The sequence below is a fragment of the Aegilops tauschii genome, chromosome 4 (genome assembly GCF_002575655.3).
Source record: "Aegilops tauschii subsp. strangulata cultivar AL8/78 chromosome 4, Aet v6.0, whole genome shotgun sequence".
NCBI classification, from domain to species: Eukaryota; Viridiplantae; Streptophyta; class Magnoliopsida; order Poales; family Poaceae; genus Aegilops; species Aegilops tauschii.
This window is the reverse complement of record NC_053038.3, coordinates 200,108,016-200,129,361: the sequence shown is the minus strand read 5'-3', so window position 1 is coordinate 200,129,361 and position 21,346 is coordinate 200,108,016.

Here is a 21,346-nt window from a genome sequence, read left to right as displayed (position 1 = left end):
ACTCATTATAATCAGTATTGTAGATATTGATATTTTTAGTATAAATTTGGTCAAAAACTTTGCAAACGGTTGACAGAAGTAAAAAGGACCAGAGGGGGTATCATGCATGCGGAGTAGGCAAAAAAATTGCTTATTTATAGCCAGTCGAAGTCTCAAAGGGCGCGACCGCGCGAGGGAGGCGAAGGTCGTGGGAGGCGCGACGATTGAGGGAATTAAGTGAAGTTACATCCACGCGCCAGCATGGCGTGCGAACAGGCAGAAGCTATACCGACAGGCCTACGATATGGGTCTAGTAGACATGACATCTAGTGGGTCCCGCATAGTACTCGAGAACTCTTTGGGGGCTTGCAGCCGTTTATCCACCGGGCAAGCCAACAACCCCACGCCGTTCGCACGCCCTACTCGTTCCCGTCTTCTACTTTACAATAGTCCGCTCCCAGTCATCCCGTCCTTTCGCATTACACCAGTTCAACTTCTCCTAACCCTCCTCCAAAATCCACGGCCTCCCAAATCTCCATGGTCGCCGCTGAGTACCAGGTTAGAGCCATCATCGGTGATGAGTTCATCGTCATCTACACCCATGGATCCGCGACGGTGAAAGCATGCCTTGCTCGCTTCCTGAGCATGTTCAACAGTTCAAAGGATGAGTGGGTCGCTGGGCTAGGTGTTGAGTACACCACAGTCCTGGAAAGCAAGAAGATTCTAAAGGAGGCAGAGAAGAAGAAGCCCGCCGTGTTCCAGGTTTGCGTACATAACGTGTGCTTGGTCTACCACATATGCCATGCCGACGTTGAGTGCCAGGATTTTAAGAACTTCCTCAAGGACGAAAGAGTGAAATTCGTTACTGTAGACTTTAGGAACGACAGGGATGTCCTGGGTCAGATAGGCCTCGTTGTAGGCTAGCCCTTCGATCTCCAGAAGGCAAGCCTGGTGTCCTCTTCTCAGCCTTCAATGTTGACCCTGGCAGCAGCCATGATTGATCCTTCGTACGCTAAACTGAAGAAACCTCACCACGAGTTTCATCATGCATGGGAGTCGAAGACAATAGAAGAAGATCACATCATGTACGCAGTAATGGATGCCTACCTTTTTTTAAATCTCTACAAGGGTTGGATGAAGAAGCAGAGCCGAGTGTCCGGTTCAAGCAAAGAGCGGCGGCGAAGAGGTAGAGGAAGAGGGACGAGGACGAAGTCGAGGATGTGGACTCGGACTCCGAGTAAGGTGGCAGTCCCGTCGCTCATGCTGGTTCTACTACAGTGTCAAGCGGACTAGTTGCTTAGTTTTATTTCAGGGGTGTGTTGTGCTGAGCCCCCAGCAGAACTATGTTTATGTTCTTTGTTGTTATTTGAACTTTATGTTCTTTCTTGTTATTTGAACTCTTTAGTACGTACAGTAGTACTAGTACTATGTCTTACTACTGTTCTTCTTGCAGTTGGTACTACTGCTCGTATCTTCCTGTTCCTACTGTACTTAATATGTTCGTACTAGTAGTATAATTTGGGTCAGTCGATTGCTGAAAGAAGGTTGACGGAGCGAAGGAAGAAGACGGCAGAGAAGCTACCCCAGTATCTATATTAGGGTGGCAGTGTGCCCATGATCTATCTTATGAGTGTTGGGTGTGGAATGCAGTTCGCCGAAAAAATGGATCGTGCCCGGGGTTAAACGGATGGCGGGGGTGGGGGGAGCATGGCGGTGGCAGGCGGTTTAGGGGAGGGCGGGCCGGCGGCGGCAGGTGGTTAGGCGTGTGGCGGGCTGAGAAGATGAACAGTGCATCAAGTTCGGAGGTTGAAGAAGCCCTTCTAGGCATCCATGTTGCATCCAACGGCTCACAAGAGTCGACTGACCCAAATTGCTCCTTCAGATTGCAGGATCCACGTGGCATTCAAGGTCTCGAAGGTAGATTCCGCGTCCGCACCTAGTTTGCGGGCTCGGTGCGGGCGTGACCGGCTTCCGCCGCGGCAACCACCATGCGCGCCTCCTCCACGCGGGCGGAGACAACAATGACATGCTAGTTCCTCCTCGCCAGCATGCTGGAGCACGCGCTCGTCCTCCTCTTCGTACGCTGCATGCATAGATGCGGCTCCACCAGCTGCTCGCGTGCTTGGCAGCGCGGCGGCATCGCGAGGAGGGACTGCAGACAATGTGAGCGGGCGAGCCTTCGTCTTCATGGTATAGGGATGGCGGCGACACGGCGGTGATGGGGGAGAAATGGTTGGCCGGAGAAGGCGGGCGCTGGCATGCGCAACGACGGAGGTGACATATTGATGAGTGCGCGTATGGGAGCTTAGTTTAGTTTTATATAGGGTTGGTCAAACTTAAAAGAAAACTGTACTACTACACGTAAACATTAGACTGAGGCAGCGCTTATATTAGTTACCGCAGCCACGATACAGTATCAAGTGCAAGCGCATGAACGGCGGCCGAGCGGTCGATCGAACGGTGCGTCACTATGTCGCGCTCGAAGGACACCCACCAAACCTTTTTGTGTGTGTGATACGTCTCCAACGTATCTATAATTTTTGATTGTTCCATGCTATTATATTATCCATCTAGGATGTTTTATATGCTATTTTATATGATTTTTGGGACTAACCTATTAACCTAGAGCCCAGTGCCAGTTTCTATTTTTTTCCTTGTTTTTGAGTTTTACAGAAAAGGAATACCAAATGGAGTCCAATTGACGTGCCAATTTTTGATGATTTTTTATGGACCAAAAGGAGCCCCCGGAGTAAAATAGTTGGGCCAGAAGAGTCCGAGCCGTCCACGAGGGTGGAGGGCGCACCCCTGCCTCGTGGACGACTCGGAGACCCCCCTGACGTGAGACCGACGCCAAAAATTCCTATAAATACAGAAACCCCCGAAAAGAAACCTAGATCAGGAGTTCCGCCGCCGCAAGCCTCTGTAGCCACCAAAAACCAATCGGGACCCTGTTCCGGCACCCTGCCGGAGGGGGGAATCATCACCGGTGGCCATCTTCATCATCCCGGCGCTCTCCACGATGAGGAGGGAGTAGTTCACCCTCGGGGCTGAGGGTATGTACCAGTAGCTATGTCTTTGATCTCTCTCTCTCTCTCGTGTTCTTGATTTGGCACGATCTTGATGTATCGCGAGCTTTTCTATTATACTTGGATCTTATGATGTTTCTCCCCCTCTACCTTCTTGTAATTGATTGATTTTTCCCTTTGAAGTTATCTTATCGGATTGAGTCTTTAAGGATTTGAGAACACTTGATGTATGTCTGGCATGTGCTTATCTGTGGTGACAATGGTATATTCACGTGATCCACTTGATGTATGTTTTGGTGATCAACTTGCGAGTTCTGTGACCTTGTGATGAGGACATCAATACCATTGTTACACCCACAACCCCTGCTGCTATACATACTGGACCAATTACTAGAGCTCGCGCACGTCAATTAAATTACCAGGTACTTTCGTTTCTTGGTAATGATTCTAATGTTCATGAGAATATGATGCTGCCTAAATTGGATACATTTGTTTTGCTTACAAATGAAGGGCCTAGCTTTGAGAAGGATGAACATTGGAGCAAGAACAAGCATGGAGATGATGGCATGCGCATGGGGGACAAGAACGGAGTTACAAGTGATGATTTCAGGACATTGAAGCCACCATAATGCGTGCATGAAGCCTTGGACGAAATATACAAGATGCTACTTCATAACTTTCGTCCAGAGGCTATTCTAGGTGCCGCGTCACCTTATTATTGGGCCAGGCCCATGTAATTTCGAAATACTTGAGTATAGGCTGTTTTAGAGTCCGTATGTGTGGGGAAACAAGAGATAGGGTTGGTTTCGGACCCCTTCCCCAAGGGCCACGAAATTCCCCCCTCTTCCTCCATATATACAGCCCTTAGGGCGTCGTTTAGACTTTGGGTTTTGTTTAGATTAAAAGTTCGCCATAGCTGCAACTTCGCGTACTTCGTTTGTGTTCAACGACCAGACAAAGGCGTCACAGAACCCCACCTTGATCAATAAAGCTTTCATCTTATATTCGCAATATCCAGATTGCAATCTCGGTTTCTTGCTTGTTCTTCGTTTGCTCGCAGGAAACAGACCCTCGTGGTCAGGTTGATCGTGCTCCGGCGTGGTCAATAACCTCTCGGAGTTGGTTTAGCGATTGCTAAGGCGCGACGTCCTCGCACGTTCGTAGTCGGATCGTCAAAGTCGACTTCCACCAAAGCGATATCCATCATCTCATCGAAAGACGGGACACCTTTGCTTCTATCAAGTGGTATCAGATTTCCAGGTTGCTCGGTGAGATTTTACAGTTTTCGTAGTTTAGATCGAGTCTGTTCTTCATACCTACAGTCCACGAAAAAGCCACAAAAAAAAATTAGGGTTAGTTCATCATATCCGAACCAATCTGAGCCTTTGCATAATCTTTTTAGGGTTTCTGCTTTGTTGAATTTGCGGTTGCATCGTCGTGTCAAGTTGCTGGTCTTAGAGTCTAGTCTTTTAGAGTTTCGAGTTCTGGTCATAACTTGTCACGCCGCCGCCGCACCATCATCATCGCCTTGCCATCTACCACCATTGCTTATCCGCCACCGCTTTGAATCCGTATCCATATACCACCACCAATCCGTATCCATATACCACCACCGATCCGTATCCATATACCACCACCGCTACCATATACCACAACCGCTGCCATATCCTACCACCATATATCCACAACCAATCCGAGTTCTTTTCATATTTGGTTTGTTTTAGAGATCCATCTATTTTTCGTTTCGTGTTTCCTTGCATGAGTAGGTCTCGGGAAAAAAAAAGTCAAAAAAATTGTGTGCCTATCCTGTCAGTTTGACCTGGGAAGAGTTTTGAGACACTCGCCATTATAGTGATTTTTCGCAAAAAAAAGAGGAGCGCAAAAAAAAAGAGCGCGAAAAAAAAGAGCAAAAAAAACAGTGTGCTTTTCCCTTGTTTACGTGCAGCGCCATGATTTTGTTAGTGTTCTAGGCTCGCGTCTCTAGCACGGTCTAGCCTAGGACCAGCACAGTACCGTCGTTGAGCGTTTATTCAACTTTGCATCTCTGAATTGATTATTGCTGACCATTTTTGCTACCATATGATAAGCCTTCCCAGCTCCACATACATCTACATCGTGCGTTTGACTCTCCCGGTAATCGCTCTATCCAAGCTTTGAGAGTTTTGACTACAACGGTTGCCGATCACCACCTGCTGCTGGGTAAGAACTGGTAAGAATTTGAGATTCGCTTGAAAGATTTGTGACACACCACCATCACCACCACTTCCTAGTAGTCTGTAGGATCATATTCTTTTGTGTTTCTATTGCTGCTAACCATGGCACGATCACAAGCCGATGAGACTGATTGGGAGAACATGACGAACAAGGAGTTGCATGATAAATTTCAGCAAATGATGAGTGGCCAGGTGGGAGATGTGCTAAACAGATTTGAAGAGGCTATGGAGAAGATAGATGCCGTGGAGAAGTCGTTCGAGACAAAGCTGGATAACAAGTTTACTGAATTACTCAAGCGTCTTCCCCAACCACCACCGGCTGCATATGTCGCACCTCTACAACAACAACAACCACATCTCCAACGCCGCCTTCCAAATCAAGTGGGACGAGCACAGCGCGTTCCAATTGAGACTGGTCAAAATTCGGGTGCCGCTGCACCTACTGTTGATGCTTCTTTGGCTCCTGCTACTGCGGCGGCTGAGGAGGATGACGATTATGCGGGCGATTATGAGGATGAGGTTGATCAAAATCAGAACTACGTGCAGCCACCAGCACCACCACCAGCAGGTCGACCTCAGGTATATATTCGCAACGGTAGGCCGGCACCACCACCTCAGGTACGAGATCATGACCATCTCCCTAAACTGAAATTGAATATTCCACCATTTGAGGGTAGATATGTTCCTGATATATATATGACTTGGGAGTTAGAAACTGAACAACGATTTACATGTTTCCAATATCCTGAGGAGAGACGTGTTCCTGCTGCTGTTTGTGCTTTCACTAGCTTTGCATGTGTTTGGTGGTCTGAACATTGTAGATTATATCCTGTTCCAGCTACTTGGGCTGCTTTGAAAACTGCTATGCGTACTCGTTGGGTTCCACCATATTATCAACGTGAATTACTTCAAAAATTGCAGCGCTTAAGACAAGGGAAAAATTCTGTAGAAGAATATTATCAGGAATTACAAACTGGCATGATTAGATGTGGTATTGTTGAGGAGAATGAAGCTATGCTTGCACGTTTTATGGGTGGATTAAATAAAGAGATTCAGACCATTCTAGAGTATAAGGATTATAATAATATCACTCGTTTATTCCATCTTGCTTGTAAAGCTGAACTGAAGTGCAGGATCGACAGGCATTGGCGCGAACTAACTTTTCTGCAGGTCAACCTTCATCATTGACACCACATGCATCCTCTACTTCCACTTCACCATAACCTCCATCAGGTGCCACCTCCAACCGTGATACAAGAAAGCAGGCACAACCACAACTCTCTGCCAAGAGCACACCTGCCGGGCCTGCGCAGAGCTCTTCTTCTTCCATGGCGTCAACAGGGCACACAAGTGATATTATTTGTCGTCGTTGTAAGGGAAGAGTACATTATGCGAGAGAATGCAAATCTCAGCGTGTGATGATTGCTACTGAGGATGGTGGGTATGAGTCCGCTAGTGACTATGATGAGGAGACTTTTGGCTCTTATTACACGTGAAGAACATGGTGGAGATGATTCTGAAAATGAGACGCAATACATGGCTCCTGAAGACGCTGACAGGTATGAATGTTTAGTTGCTCAACGTGTTTTGAGTGTGCAGGTCACACAAGCAGAGCAAAATCAGAGGCATAATTTGTTCCATACAAAGGGAGTTGTGAAGGAACGTTCTGTTCGCGTCATCATAGATGGAGGGAGCTGTAACAACTTGGCTAGCATGGAGATGGTGGAGAAACTATCTCTCACCACAAGACCACATCCACATCCTTACTACATCCAACGGTTCAACAACAGCGGCAAGGTTAAGGTAACACGTACTGTTCGTGTGCATTTTAGTATCTCTACATATGCTGATTATGTTGATTGTGATGTGGTACCCATGCAAGCATGTTCCTTATTACTAGGTAGACCATGGCAATTTGATAAAAATTCTGTACACCATGGTAGAAACAATCAGTATACTCTTGTTCATAAGGATAAAAATATTACTTTGCTTCCTATGACTCCTGATTCCATTTTGAAAGATGACATTAATAGAGCTAATAAAGCAAAACAGGAGAAAAATAAGAGTGAAAATCAGATTGTGGCAAAAGAATTTGAGCAACAAATGAAACCTAATAATAAACCATCTAGTGTTGTTTCTGAAATTAAATTGAAAAGTGCATGTTTACTTGCCACAAAATCTGATATTGATGAGCTAGATTTCAACCAATCTGTTTGCTATGCTTTTGTGTGCAAAGAGGCATTATTTTCATTCGAGGACGTGCCTTCCTCTTTGCCCCCTGCTTTCACTAACATTTTGCAGGAGTTCGCTGACGTCTTCCCACAAGACGTGCCACCGGGATTACCACCTATTCGAGGGATTGAGCATCAAATTGATTTAATTCCTCGTGCATCGCTACCCAACCGTGCACCATACCGTACCAATCCAGAGGAGACGAAGGAGATTATGCGTCAAGTACAGGAGCTGCTCGACAAAGGTTATATACGTGAATCTCTTAGTCCTTGTGCTGTTCCTATTATACTAGTGCCTAAAAAGGATGGTACGTCGCGTATGTGTGTTGATTGTAGAGGCATTAATAATATTACTATTCATTATCGTCATCCTATTCCTAGGCTAGATGATATGCTTGATGAATTGAGTGGCTCTACAATATTCTCCAAAGTTGATTTGCGTAGTGGATACCATCAAATTCGTATGAAATTGGGATATGAATGGAAAACTGCATTTAAAACTAAGTTTGGTTTATATGAGTGGTTAGTCATGCCTTTTGGGTTAACTAATGCACCAAGTACTTTCATGAGACTAATGAACGAAATTTTACGTGCTATCATTGGACGATTTGTGGTAGTCTATTTTGATGATATACTGATTTATAGCAAATCTTTGGAAGAACATTTGGAACATTTACGTGCTGTTTTTATTGCTCTACGTGATGCACGTTTGTTTGGTAACCTTGGGAAGTGCACCTTTTGCACCGACCGAGTATCTTTTCTTGGCTATGTTGTTACTCCACAGGGAATTGAAGTTGATAAAGCCAAGATTGAAGCTATTGAGAGTTGGCCGCAGCCCAAAACGGTCACACAAGTGCGGAGTTTTCTTGGACTCGCTGGTTTCTATAGGCGTTTTGTGAGAGATTTTAGCACCATTGCTGCACCTCTCAACGAGCTTACAAAGAAGGATGTGCCTTTTGTTTGGGGTACCGCACAGGAAGAAGCCTTCACGGTATTGAAAGATAAGTTGACACATGCTCCTTTACTCCAACTTCCTGATTTTAATAAGACTTTTGAGCTTGAATGTGATGCTAGTGGAATTGGATTAGGAGGTGTGTTATAACAAGATGGTAAACCTGTTGCATACTTTTCTGAAAAATTGAGTGGGCCTAGTCTGAATTATTCTACTTATGATAAAGAACTATATGCTCTTGTTCGGACTTTAGAAACATGGCAACATTATTTATGGCCCAAAGAATTTGTTATACATTCTGATCGTGAATCTTTGAAACATATTAAAAGTCAAGCTAAACTGAATCGTAGACATGCTAAATGGGTTGAATTCATTGAAACTTTCCCTTATGTCATTAAACACAAGAAGGGTAAAGAAAATGTTATTGCTGATGCATTGTCTCGTCGCTATACTATGCTTTCACAACTTGACTTCAAAATATTTGGTTTGGAGACCATCAAAGATCAATGCATGATGCTGATTTTAAAGATGTTTTGCAGAATTGTAAAGAAGGAAGAACCTGGAACAAGTTTGTCGTTAATGATGGATTTGTGTTCCGTGCTAACAAGCTATGCATTCCAGCTAGCTCTCTTCGTCTTTTGTTGTTGCAGGAGGCGCATGGAGGAGGATTAATGGGACACTTTGGCGTGATGAAGACGGAGGACATACTTGCTACACATTTCTTTTGGCCAAAGATGAGACGGGATGTTGAGCGTTTTGTTGCTCGCTGCACTACATGTCAAAAAGCTAAGTCACGACTCAATCCTCATGGTTTATATATGCCTTTGCCTGTACCTAGTGTTCCTTGGGAGGATATATCTATGGACTTTGTTTTAGGTTTACCTCGAACAAAGAAGGGGAGGGATAGCATATTTGTTGTCGTGGATAGATTCTCAAAAATGGCACACTTTATACCATGTCATAAAAGCGATGATGCTGTTAATGTTGCTGATTTGTTCTTCCGTGAAATTATTCGTTTGCATGGTGTGCCAAATACTATTGTTTCAGATCGTGATACTAAATTTCTTAGCCACTTTTGGAGATGTTTATGGGCTAAGTTGGGGACTAAACTGCTTTTTAGTACTACTTGTCATCCCCAAACTGAAGGACAAACTTAAGTAGTCAATAGAACATTGTCTACTATGCTTAGGGCTGTTTTGAAGAATAATAAGAAAATGTGGGAAGAATGCTTGCCTCATATTGAGTTTGCTTATAATCGTTCATTGCATTCTACTACTAAGATGTGCCCTTTTGAAATTGTGTATGGTTTCCTACCTCGTGCACCTATTGATTTGTTGCCTCTTCCATCTTCGGAGAAGGTTAATTTTGATGCTAAACAACGTGCTGAATTGATCTTAAAAATGCATGAGTTAACTAAGGAAAACATTGAGCGTATGAATGCTAAATATAAACTTGCTGGAGATAAGGGTAGAAAACATGTTGTGTTTGCACCTGGAGATCTTGTTTGGTTACATTTGCGTAAGGATAGATTTCCTGATTTGCGCAAATCAAAGCTAATGCCACGTGCTGATGGTCCTTTTAAGGTGTTAGAGAAAATAAATTATAATGCATATAAACTTGAGCTGCCTGCAGATTTTGGGGTTAGTCCCACTTTTAACATTGCAGATTTGAAGCCTTATTTGGGTGAGGGAGATGAGCTTCCGTCGAGGACGACTTCATTTCAAGAAGGGGAGGATGATGAGGACATCAATACCATTGTTACACCCACAGCCCCTGCTGCTATACATACTGGACCAATTACTAGAGCTTGCGCACGCCAATTAAATTACCAGGTACTTTCGTTTCTTGGTAATGATTCTAATGTTCATGAGAATATGATGCTGCCTAAATTGGATACATTTGTTTTGCTTACAAATGAAGGGCCTAGCTTTGAGAAGGATTAACATTGGAGCAAGAACAAGCATGGAGATGATGGCATGCGCATGGGGGACAAGAACGGAGTTACAAGTGATGATTTCAGGACGTTGAAGCCACCATAACGCGTGCATGAAGCCTTGGACGAAATATACAAGATGCTACTTCATAACTTTCGTCCTGAGGCTATTCTAGGTGCTGCGTCACCTTATTATTGGGCCAGGCCCATGTAATTTCGAAATACATAAGTATAGGCTGTTTTTAGAGTCCGTGTGTGTGGGGAAACAAGAGATAGGGTTGGTTTCGGACCCCTTCTCCAAGGGCCACGAAATTCCCCCCCTCTTCCTCCATATATACAGCCCTTAGGGCGTCGTTTAGACTTTGGGTTTTGTTTAGATTAAAAGTTCGCCATAGCTGCAACTTCGCATACTTCGTTTGTGTTCAACGACCAGAGAAAGGCGTCACAGAACCCCACCTTGATCAATAAAGCTTTCATCTTATATTCGCAATATCCAGATTGCAATCTCAGTTTCTTGGTTGTTCTTCGTTTGCTGGCAGGAAACAGACCCTCGTGGTCAGGTTGATCGTGCTCCGGCATGGTCAATAACCTCTCGGAGTTGGTTTAGCGATTGCTAAGGCGCGACGTCATCGCACGTTCGTAGTCGGATCGTCAAAGTCGACTTCCACCAAAGCGATATCCATCATCTCATCGAAAGACGGGACACCTTCGCTTCTATCACCTTGTGAACTTATGCATAGGGGTTGGCACACGTTTTGATCTTGACTCTCCGGTAGAAACTTTGGGGCACTCTTTGAAGTTCTTTGTGTTGGTTGAATAGATGAATCTGAGATTGTGTGATGCATATCGTATAATCATGGCCGCGGATACTTGTGGTGACATTGGAGTATCTAGGTGACATTAGGGTTTTGGTTGATTTGTGTCTTAAGGTGTTATTCTAGTACGAACTCTAGGATAGATCGAATGGAAAGAATAGCTTCGTGTTATTTTACTACGGACTCTTGATTAGATCGATCAGAAAGGATAACTTTGAGGTGGTTTCGTACCCTACAATAATCTCTTCATTTGTTCTCCGCTATTAGTGACTTTGGAGTGACTCTTTGTTGCATGTTGAGGGATTGTTATATGATCCGATTATGTTATTATTGTTGAGAGAACTTGCACTAGTGAAAGTATGAACCCTAGGCCTTGTTTCAACACATTGCAATACCGTTTGTGCTCACTTTTATCATTAGTTACCTTGCTGTTTTTATATTTTCAGATTAGAAAAACCTATATCTACCATCCATATTGCACCTGTATCACCATCTCATCGCCGAACTAGTGCACCTATACAATTTACCATCGTATTGGGTGTGTTGGGACACAAGAGACTCTTTGCTATTTGGTTGCAGGGTTGTTTGAGAGAGACCATCTTCATCCTACGCCTCCCACGGATTGATAAACCTTAGGTCATCCACTTGAGGGAAATTTGCTACTGTCCTACAAACCTCTTGATGAGGACATGTTGTAGGGTGGAACCCTAAGTGGAGATCTTTCACGAACTGGAGGCGGAATGATGCGGAGCATCCTATGATCATCCCCATGGACCTACCATCGTCTCATCAAGAGCCAAGAGGATCTATGACACGAGCTAGAGCTAGAGCTCTCGAGAACGAGGTGACTTCCTTCCTTAGTGATATCACATATGATCCACTTGAGACATGGCTACTACCTTAGTCCGATATGCTATGCATGATTAGTTGTCAAGAGGAACCTCCCGAGGATGCACGTGAAGACGGACAAGCCGCCAAGTTCACGGATGAAGAGAACCGCCGGAAGGAGAAGAAGACAGCTCCAGGGCCCGGACATCCGGCCCCAGCCCCGGACATCCGGCCGCTGGAGACATCTACTACAGCCACATCCCAGCCGCCCAACATCTACAGGCCCCGGACATCCGGCCAGAAGCCCGGAAATCCGGCGCCACGCACCAGAACCTAGAGAAGCTTTCGCCGTCAGCCCGGACATCCCGCCCCCTAGCCCGGACATCCGGCCCCTCCCGAAGCCCCGGACGTCCGGCCCGACGCCCGGACATCCGGCTCCGCCTGTCTGCGCACAGTGAAGGACCGAAGCCAATGTACCTCTTCACCCCCCTAGACTATATATACTCCATCCCCTTCCTCTTTCTAGGGTTAGCAAAGGATTAGCTCATATGTGAGATAGAGCTTTGCTCATCCATTACGGATCTCCTCCTCGAGAGACTGCGGCCCCTCTTCGGAGAAGATCACCTTGGATTCAAGACCTCCTCACGGAGAAGACCCCCATCAAGACCTCCTCACGGAGAAGAACCGGTTACCTTTGTATCGTCCTTTGTTGGACTTGGATCTTGTATCTTACCTTTGTGTTCATCGATCTAGCGCATGTGTGATCTATTCTTGTTGGTTGAGTGATTCTCATGTTTTCCCTCGTGTTTCCCCTCTTGTTCTTCGAGTTCCTCTTTGGGATCCGCTCCTTTCGTGAAAGATCGGCCATCTAGGGTTCCACCCTACATCATCTTGGTATCATGAGCCACATTGATCACGATTTCGGAGCCCCTTCTCTTTGTTTTCTAGCTTGATTTTGTTGTTTTTCGTCCTAATCCAAAAATTGCCCCACAAAATAGCCCCAATTTTTTTTGTGATTTGTTGGTGTGATGAAGTTTTGTTGGATTTGATCCACGGATTTCGTGTGTTGCAGGTAGATCTAGCTTTTCCCCACCTTTTCCCCATTTTCCATCCACAAAATCTTCCGAATTTGCCCCGGATTTGACCTCTCCACGCGGTGTTCTTTGAGTTCGTCCACGGATCCCGAGCCCGGACATCCGGCCCGACAGCCCGGACATCCGGCCGAACCCGGACATCCGGCCTTCAGCCCGGACATCCGGCCCCTGACAGCATCACTTCCATCCTCCACTCCGCTTTCCGCCTAACCCTCGCCAAATTTTGTCCTGGTGCCCACATACACTTCCGCATACGACCACCACTTCCGCATAGCACCACCATAGCCCTTCCTGCTACCAACTCCGACAATTTTGACCCGTTTTGCTTTGAGAATTTGAGTTGTGGTTTCCGTGTCCTATTGTGTTTCGGCTATCTAGGTACGGTTCGGCATCAACATCACCACCGCGCATCTTCGCCAAGGACTACTACGAACGGCTACATCACAATTGTGGTATCAACCTCACCTTGGTATCACTTTGGTATCGTGATATCATCATACTCTCTTGCATTTGCATTGATAACCCCATGGCCATACTTTTGCGTAGCTTACCCATCGAGACTAGCCTTTGAGTATTTCCGGCAACGTGACTTGTGCACATTAGTGATCATACTTCCCATAGCATACATACCATCATCGTGTTGCATATCTTGGTATCATCTCTTGTGTCACAAAGTTGTCTTCGCATACACAATTGCTATCTTGGTTCGTGAAGCATTGCATGAGAAAAGAGCTCAAACAACAAAGAGCCAAACAAGCTTTTAAGCAAAAGAAGAAAGATAAGCAAAGAGCTTATAAGCAAGAACCATAGCATCATACAACATTAAGATTGTCATACTCGATCCTCTTGGATCAAAAGCATAGATACATATAGCATACTTGGGATAGAAGTCGTTGCATTTTTGCTTAGTAGGTTGTGCACAATTTCGTTTCTGCCTATTGTGCAATCGTGCTAGCGTCTCTCTAGTGTTGTGCAACAAGAGCATCTTGGTGGATTCCACATTTTGGCTCATCCTTGGTTGCCCAACCCCACTTATCTATTTGCGCGTGTGTTTCCGTGTACCTTATCTTGCTATTGGTCTACTTGTTGCATTTACAAGTCGCGAATCTTTTCCAACATTATTGAGTCTCACTTACAGTTGCATTAAATTTTGTGCCACCATCCTAACCAAGCTCCACCATAAGCTTTTACTTGTGTAGGTGTGAGAACCGACAAGAATGGGTACCAATTGTGCTATTTCCTTGATACTCATTGGAGTGATCTTTGATCCATTTTCAACATTGGTCAAGGTACATTTGGTATTGGTTCTTCTCTTTCTCCCACTCACATATCTTTGTTTGGAATGATGGATAGGCCAAGTACTTCTACCAACCCACTCTTCTTGGAGCAAGACGACGACATGTCATCCTACGTCACCAAGAGTCAACTATTTGGTGCATATCGGGCTTTGCATCAAGAACAACTTGCTTTGGGCGACCGCATCGACAATCTCGCCACCGACCTACGACAATCCGCGCAATGTACAAGAGACTACTTCGACACATCCATGAGTTCCCTCAAAGAAGATATCCGAACCATGATGGTCCGCTCTTCTACAACTTCGTCCTCGTCAAGACGGAGCCGCTCAAGTCGACACTCCGACGAAACTATCTTCGGTTCAAGTACACCGACATCGAACACTCTTCGTCGTGCCGCGCGTCAAGACCGTCAAGCTAACCGCAATCCTCTACATGACACCGACTCTCAAGAGCATCGACATCGTCAAAACCAAGCTGCTTTCGCACAAGCACAAGAACGGCAACGCCAACGACAACAAGAACAAGAGGAGCGCGCGCGACAATATCAAGATGCACAAGACGTCGAGGCACAACGTCAAGAATAAACAACTACGTGAAGCTCAAGCACTTGAGGCGCAACGTGCCCTTCAAGATTCAAGTCGTGCCGTAGCCGATCGAGGCCGACAAGCTCGACTACATCACGAAGCACTTCGCGACGAAGCTCAAGATAGGTTTTACAAAGCACGTGTGCATCGACAAGTTCCTCGTCAAGATCGACAAGCTCCTCCTCAAGCGAGACAAGAACGTCAAGTCCACCGAGAGCAAGAAGACAATGGACCCCCTCCTCGCCAAGAGCAACATGAGGTCGACAACCCTCCTCGCCAAGAGCAACATGAGGAAGACAACCCTCCTCGCCAAGAGCAACATGAGATTGTCAATCCTCAACGACATGGGCGTCATCATCCCCGACCCCAACACAATGAAGAGCAACGATATGGCAAGCTAAAGTTCACCATGCCCAAGTTTACTAGAAGCAATGACCCCGAAGAGCACATATCATGGGCATTGAAGGTTGACAAAATCTTCCGCTTGCACAACTACGAAGAAGAGAAGAAGATCGCAATGGCATCCCTCGAATTCCAAGACTACGTCCTCATTTGGTGGGAACAAGTCATTGAGCGCCCAGCGGCAAGAGGTGAACCACCCATCACCACTTGGGCACAAATGAAGGATGTCATGAGAGCATGATTCGTGCCAAACTACTACAACCGCGACCTCTTCAAGAAACTCCAACAACTCAAGCAAGGAACCAAGAGCGTTGAAGAGTACTACAAGGAAATGGAGATTGCCATGATACGAGCCAATGTCAAAGAAGATGATGAGCAAACTATGGCGCGTTTCTTGAATGGACTCAATCACCTTATCAAGAAGATTGCCAACTTCCAACCATACTCGAACCTCATCGAGCTAGTGCATCAAGCTACCAAAGCGGAACGGCAAGTACAAGACGACTTCAAGTGTGCCAGGTTCTTATCCAAGTCCTACGGCTTCTCCAACAATCAAGCTTCGATGAATCCACCACCTTCTACCTCAACCAAGCCATCTACAAGCAACGGCGATGATGAGGACATCAATACCATTGTTACACCCACAGCCCCTGCTGCTATACATACTGGACCAATTACTAGAGCTCGCGCATGCCAATTAAATTACCAGGTACTTTCGTTTCTTGGTAATGATTCTAATGTTCATGAGAATATGATGCTGCCTAAATTGGATACATTTGTTTGCTTACAAATGAAGGGCCTAGCTTTGAGAAGGATGAACATTGGAGCAAGAACAAGCATGGAGATGATGGCATGCGCATGGGGGACAAGAACGGAGTTACAAGTGATGATTTCAGGACGTTGAAGCCACCATAATGCGTGCATGAAGCCTTGGACGAAATATACAAGATGCTACTTCATAACTTTCGTCCAGAGGCTATTCTAGGTGCTGCGTCACCTTATTATTGGGCCAGGCCCATGTAATTTTGAAATATATAAATATAGGCTGTTTTTAGAGTCCGTGTGTGTGGGGAAACAAGAGATAGGGTTGGTTTCGGACCCCTTCTCCAAGGGCCACGAAATTCCCCCCTCTTCCTCCATATATACAGCCCTTAGGGCACCGTTTAGACTTTGGGTTTTGTTTAGATTAAAAGTTTGCCATAGCTGCAACTTCGTGTACTTCGTTTGTGTTCAACGACCAGACAAAGGCGTCACAGAACCCCACCTTGATCAATAAAGCTTTCATCTTATATTCGCAATATCCAGATTGCAATCTCAGTTTCTTGCTTGTTCTTCGTTTGCTCGCAGGAAACAGACTCTCGTGGTCAGGTTGATCGTGCTCCGGCATGGTCAATAACCTCTCGGAGTTGGTTTAGCGATTGCTAAGGCGCGATGTCATCGCACGTTCGTAGTCCGATCGTCAAAGTCGACTTCCACCAAAGCGATATCCATCATCTCATCGAAAGACGGGACACCTTTGCCTCTATCAAGTGGTATCAGATTTCCAGGTTGCTTGGTGAGATTTTACAGTTTTTCGTAGTTTAGATCAAGTCTGTTCTTCATACCTACAGTCCACGAAAAAGCCACAAAAAAATTTGGGTTAGTTCAGTATATCCGAACCAATCTGAGCCTTTGCATAATCTTTTTAGGGTTTTTGCTTTGTTGAATTTGCGGTTGCATCGTCGTGTCAAGTTGCTGGTCTTAGAGTCTAGTCTTTTAGAGTTTCGAGTTCTGGTCATAAGTTGTCACGCCGCCGCCGCACCATCATCATCGCCTTGCCATCTACCACTATTGCTTATCCGCCATCGCTCTGAATCCGTATCCATATACCACCACCAATCCGTATCCATATACCACCACCGCTACCATATACCACCACCGCTGCCATATCCTACCACCATATATCCACCACCAATCCGAGTTCTTTTCATATTCGGTTTGTTTTAGATATCCATCTATTTTCCGTTTCGTGTTTCCTTGCCTGAGTAGGTCTCGAAAAAAAATGAGTCTGGAGACCCCCGGGCAGTTTTTAGGCCAAAATTTTGGCAACGAAAAATATTTTTTCCCTATCCTATTTTTAGGTCCCGGGGAGTGTTTTGAGACACTCGCCGTCATAGTGATTTTTTTCGCACTTTTTCGTCCTCGCTGCCCTGATTTCCGAAAAAAAAATTAGTCAAAAAATTGTGTGCCCATCCAGTCAGTTTGACCTGGGAAGAGTTTTGAGACACTCGCCATTATAGTGATTTTTCGCAAAAAAAAAGAGCGAAAAAAAGAGAGCGAAAAAAAAGAGCAAAAAAAATCCAGAGTGTGCTTTTCCCTTGTTTACGTGCAGCGCCGTGATTTTGTTAGTGTTCTAGGCTCGCGTCTCTAGCACGGTCTAGCCTAGGACCAGCACAGTACCGTCGTTGAGCGTTTCTTCAACTTTGCATCTCTGAATTGATTATTGCAGACCATTTTTGCTACCATATCATAAGCCTTCCCAGCTCCACATACATCTACATCGTGTGTTTGACTCTCCCTGGTAATCGCTCTATCCAAGCTTTGAGAGTTTTGACTACAACGGTTGCCGATCACCACCTGCTGCTGGGTAAGAACTGGTAAGAATTTGAGATTCGCTTGAATGTTTTGTGACACACCACCATCACCACCACTTCCTAGTAGTCTGCAGGATCATATTCTTTTGTGTTTCTATTGCTGCTAACTATGGCAGGATCACAAGCCGATGAGACTGATTGGGAGAACATGACGAACAAGGAGTTGCATGATAAATTTCAGCAAATGATGAGTGGCTAGGTGGGAGATGTGCTAAACAGATTTGAAGAGGCTATGGAGAAGATAGATGCCGTGGAGAAGTCGTTCGAGACAAAGCTGGATAACAAGTTTACTGAATTACTCAAGCGTCTTCCCAACCACCACCGGCTGCACATGTCGCACCTCTACAACAACAACAACCACATCTCCAACGTCGCCTTCCAAATCAAGTGGGACGAGCACAGCGCGTTCCAATTGAGACTGGTCAAAATTCGGGTGCCGCTGCACCTACTGTTGATGCTTCTTTGGCTCCTGCTACTGCGGCGGCTGAGGAGGATGACGATTATGCGGGCGATTATGAGGATGAGGTTGATCAAAATCAGAACTACGTGCAGCCACCAGCACCACCACCAGCAGGTCGACCTCAGGTATATATTCACAACGGTAGGCCGGCACCAGCACCTCAGGTACGAGATCATGACCATCTCCCTAAACTGAAATTGAATATTCCACCATTTGAGGGTAGATATGTTCCTGATATATATCTTACTTGGGAGTTAGAAACTGAACAACGATTTACATGTTTACAATATCCTGAGGAGAGACGTGTTCCTGCTGCTGTTTGTGCTTTCACTAGCTTTGCATGTGTTTGGTGGTCTGAACATTGTAGATTATATCCTGTTCCAGCTACTTGGGCTGCTTTGAACACTGCTATGCGTACTCGTTGGGTTCCACCATATTATCAACGTGAATTACTTCAAAAATTGCAGCGCTTAAGACAAGGGAAAAATTCTGTAGAAGAATATTATCAGGAATTACAAACTGGCATGATTAGATGTGGTATTGTTGAGGAGAATGAAGCTATGCTTGCACGTTTTATGGGTGGATTAAATAAAGAGATTCAGACCATTCTAGAGTATAAGGATTATAATAATATCACTCGTTTATTCCATCTTGCTTGTAAAGCTGAACGTGAAGTGCAGGATCGACAGCCATTGGCGCGAACTAACTTTTCTGTAGGTCGACCTTCATCATGGACACCGTGTGCATCTTCTACTTTCACTGCACCAGCACCTCCGTCAGGTTCCACCTCCAGCCATGATACAAGAAAGAAGGCACAACCACCACTATCTGCCAAGAGCGCACCTGCCGGGCCTGCACAGAGCTCTTCTTCTTCCATGGCATCGACAGGGCACACAAGTGATATTATTTGTCGTCATTGTAAGGGAAGAGGACATTATGCGAGAGAATGCAAATCTCAGCATGTAATGATTGCTACTGAGGATGGTGGGTATGAGTCCGCTAGTGACTATGATGAGGAGACTTTGGCTCTTATTACACGTGAAGAACATGGTGGAGATGATTCTGAAAATGAGACGCAATACATGGCTCCTGAAGACGCTGACAGGTATGAATGTTTAGTTGCTCAACGTGTTTTGAGTGTGCAGGTCACACAAGCAGAGCAAAATCAGAGGCATAATTTGTTCCATACAAAGGGAGTTGTGAAGGAACATTCTATTCGCGTCATCATAGATGGAGGGAGCTGTAACAACTTGGCTAGCATGGAGATGGTGGAGAAGCTATCTCTCACCACAAGACCACATCCACATCCTTACTACATCCAATGGTTCAACAACAGCGGCAAGGTTAAGGTAACACGTACTGTTCGTGTGCATTTTAGCATCTCTACATATGCTGATTATGTTGATTGTGATGTGGTACCCATGCAAGCATGTTCCTTATTACTTGGTAGACCATGGCAATTTGATAAAAATTCTGTACACCATGGTAGAAACAATCAGTATACTCTTGTTCATAAGGATAAAAATATTACTTTGCTTCCTATGACTCCTGATTCCATTTTGAAAGATGACATTAATAGAGCTAATAAAGCAAAACAGGAGAAAAATAAGAGTGAAAATCAGATTGTGGCAAAAGAATTTGAGCAACAAATCAAACCTACTAATAAACCATCTAGTGTTGTTTCTGAAATTAAATTGAAAAGTGCATGTTTACTTGCCACAAAATCTGATATTGATGAGCTAGGTTTCAGCAAATCTGTTTGCTATGCTTTTGTGTGCAAAGAGGCATTATTTTCATTCGAGGACGTGCCTTCCTCTTTGCCCCCTGCTGTCACTAACATTTTGCAAGAGTTCGCTGACGTCTTCCCACAGGACGTGCCACCGGGATTACCACCTATTCGAGGGATTAAGCATCAAATTGACTTAATTCCCGGTGCATCGCTACCCAACCGTGCACCATACCATACCAATCCAGAGGAGACGAAGGAGATTATGCGTCAAGTACAGGAGCTGCTCGACAAAGGTTATATACGCGAATCTCTTAGTCCTTGTGCTATTCCTATTATACTAGTGCCTAAAAAGGATGGTACGTCGCGTATGTGTGGTAATTGTAGAGGCATTAATAATATTACTATTTGTTATCGTCATCCTATTCCTAGGCTAGATGATATGCTTGATGAATTGAGTGGCTCTACAATATTCTCCAAAGTTGATTTGCGTAGTGGATACCATCAAATTCGTATGAAATTGGGAGATGAATGGAAAACTGCATTTAAAACTAAGTTTGGTTTATATGAGTGGTTAGTCATGCCTTTTGGGTTAACTAATGCACCTAGTACTTTCATGAGACTAATGCATGAAGTTTTACGTGCTTTCATTGGACGATTTGTGGTAGTCTATTTTGATGATATACTGATTTATAGCAAATCTTTGGAAGAACATTTGGAACATTTACGTGTTGTTTTTATTGCTCTACGTGATGCACGTTTGTTTGGTAACCTTGGGAAGTGCACCTTTTGCACCGACCGAGTATCTTTTCTTGGCTATGTTGTTACTCCACAGGGAATTGAAGTTGATAAAGCCAAGATTGAAGCTATTGAGAGTTGGGCGCAGCCCAAAACGGTTACACAAGTGTGGAGTTTTCTTGGACTCGCTGGTTTCTATAGGCGTTTTGTGAGAGATTTTAGCACCATTGCTGCACCTCTCAACGAGCTTACAAAGAAGGATGTGCCTTTTGTTTGGGGTACCGCACAGGAAGAAGCCTTCACGGTATTGAAAGATAAGTTGACACATGCTCCTTTACTCCAACTTCCTGATTTTAATAAGACTTTTGAGCCTGAATGTGATTCTAGTGGAATTGGATTAGGAGGTGTGTTATTACAAGATGGCAAACCTGTTG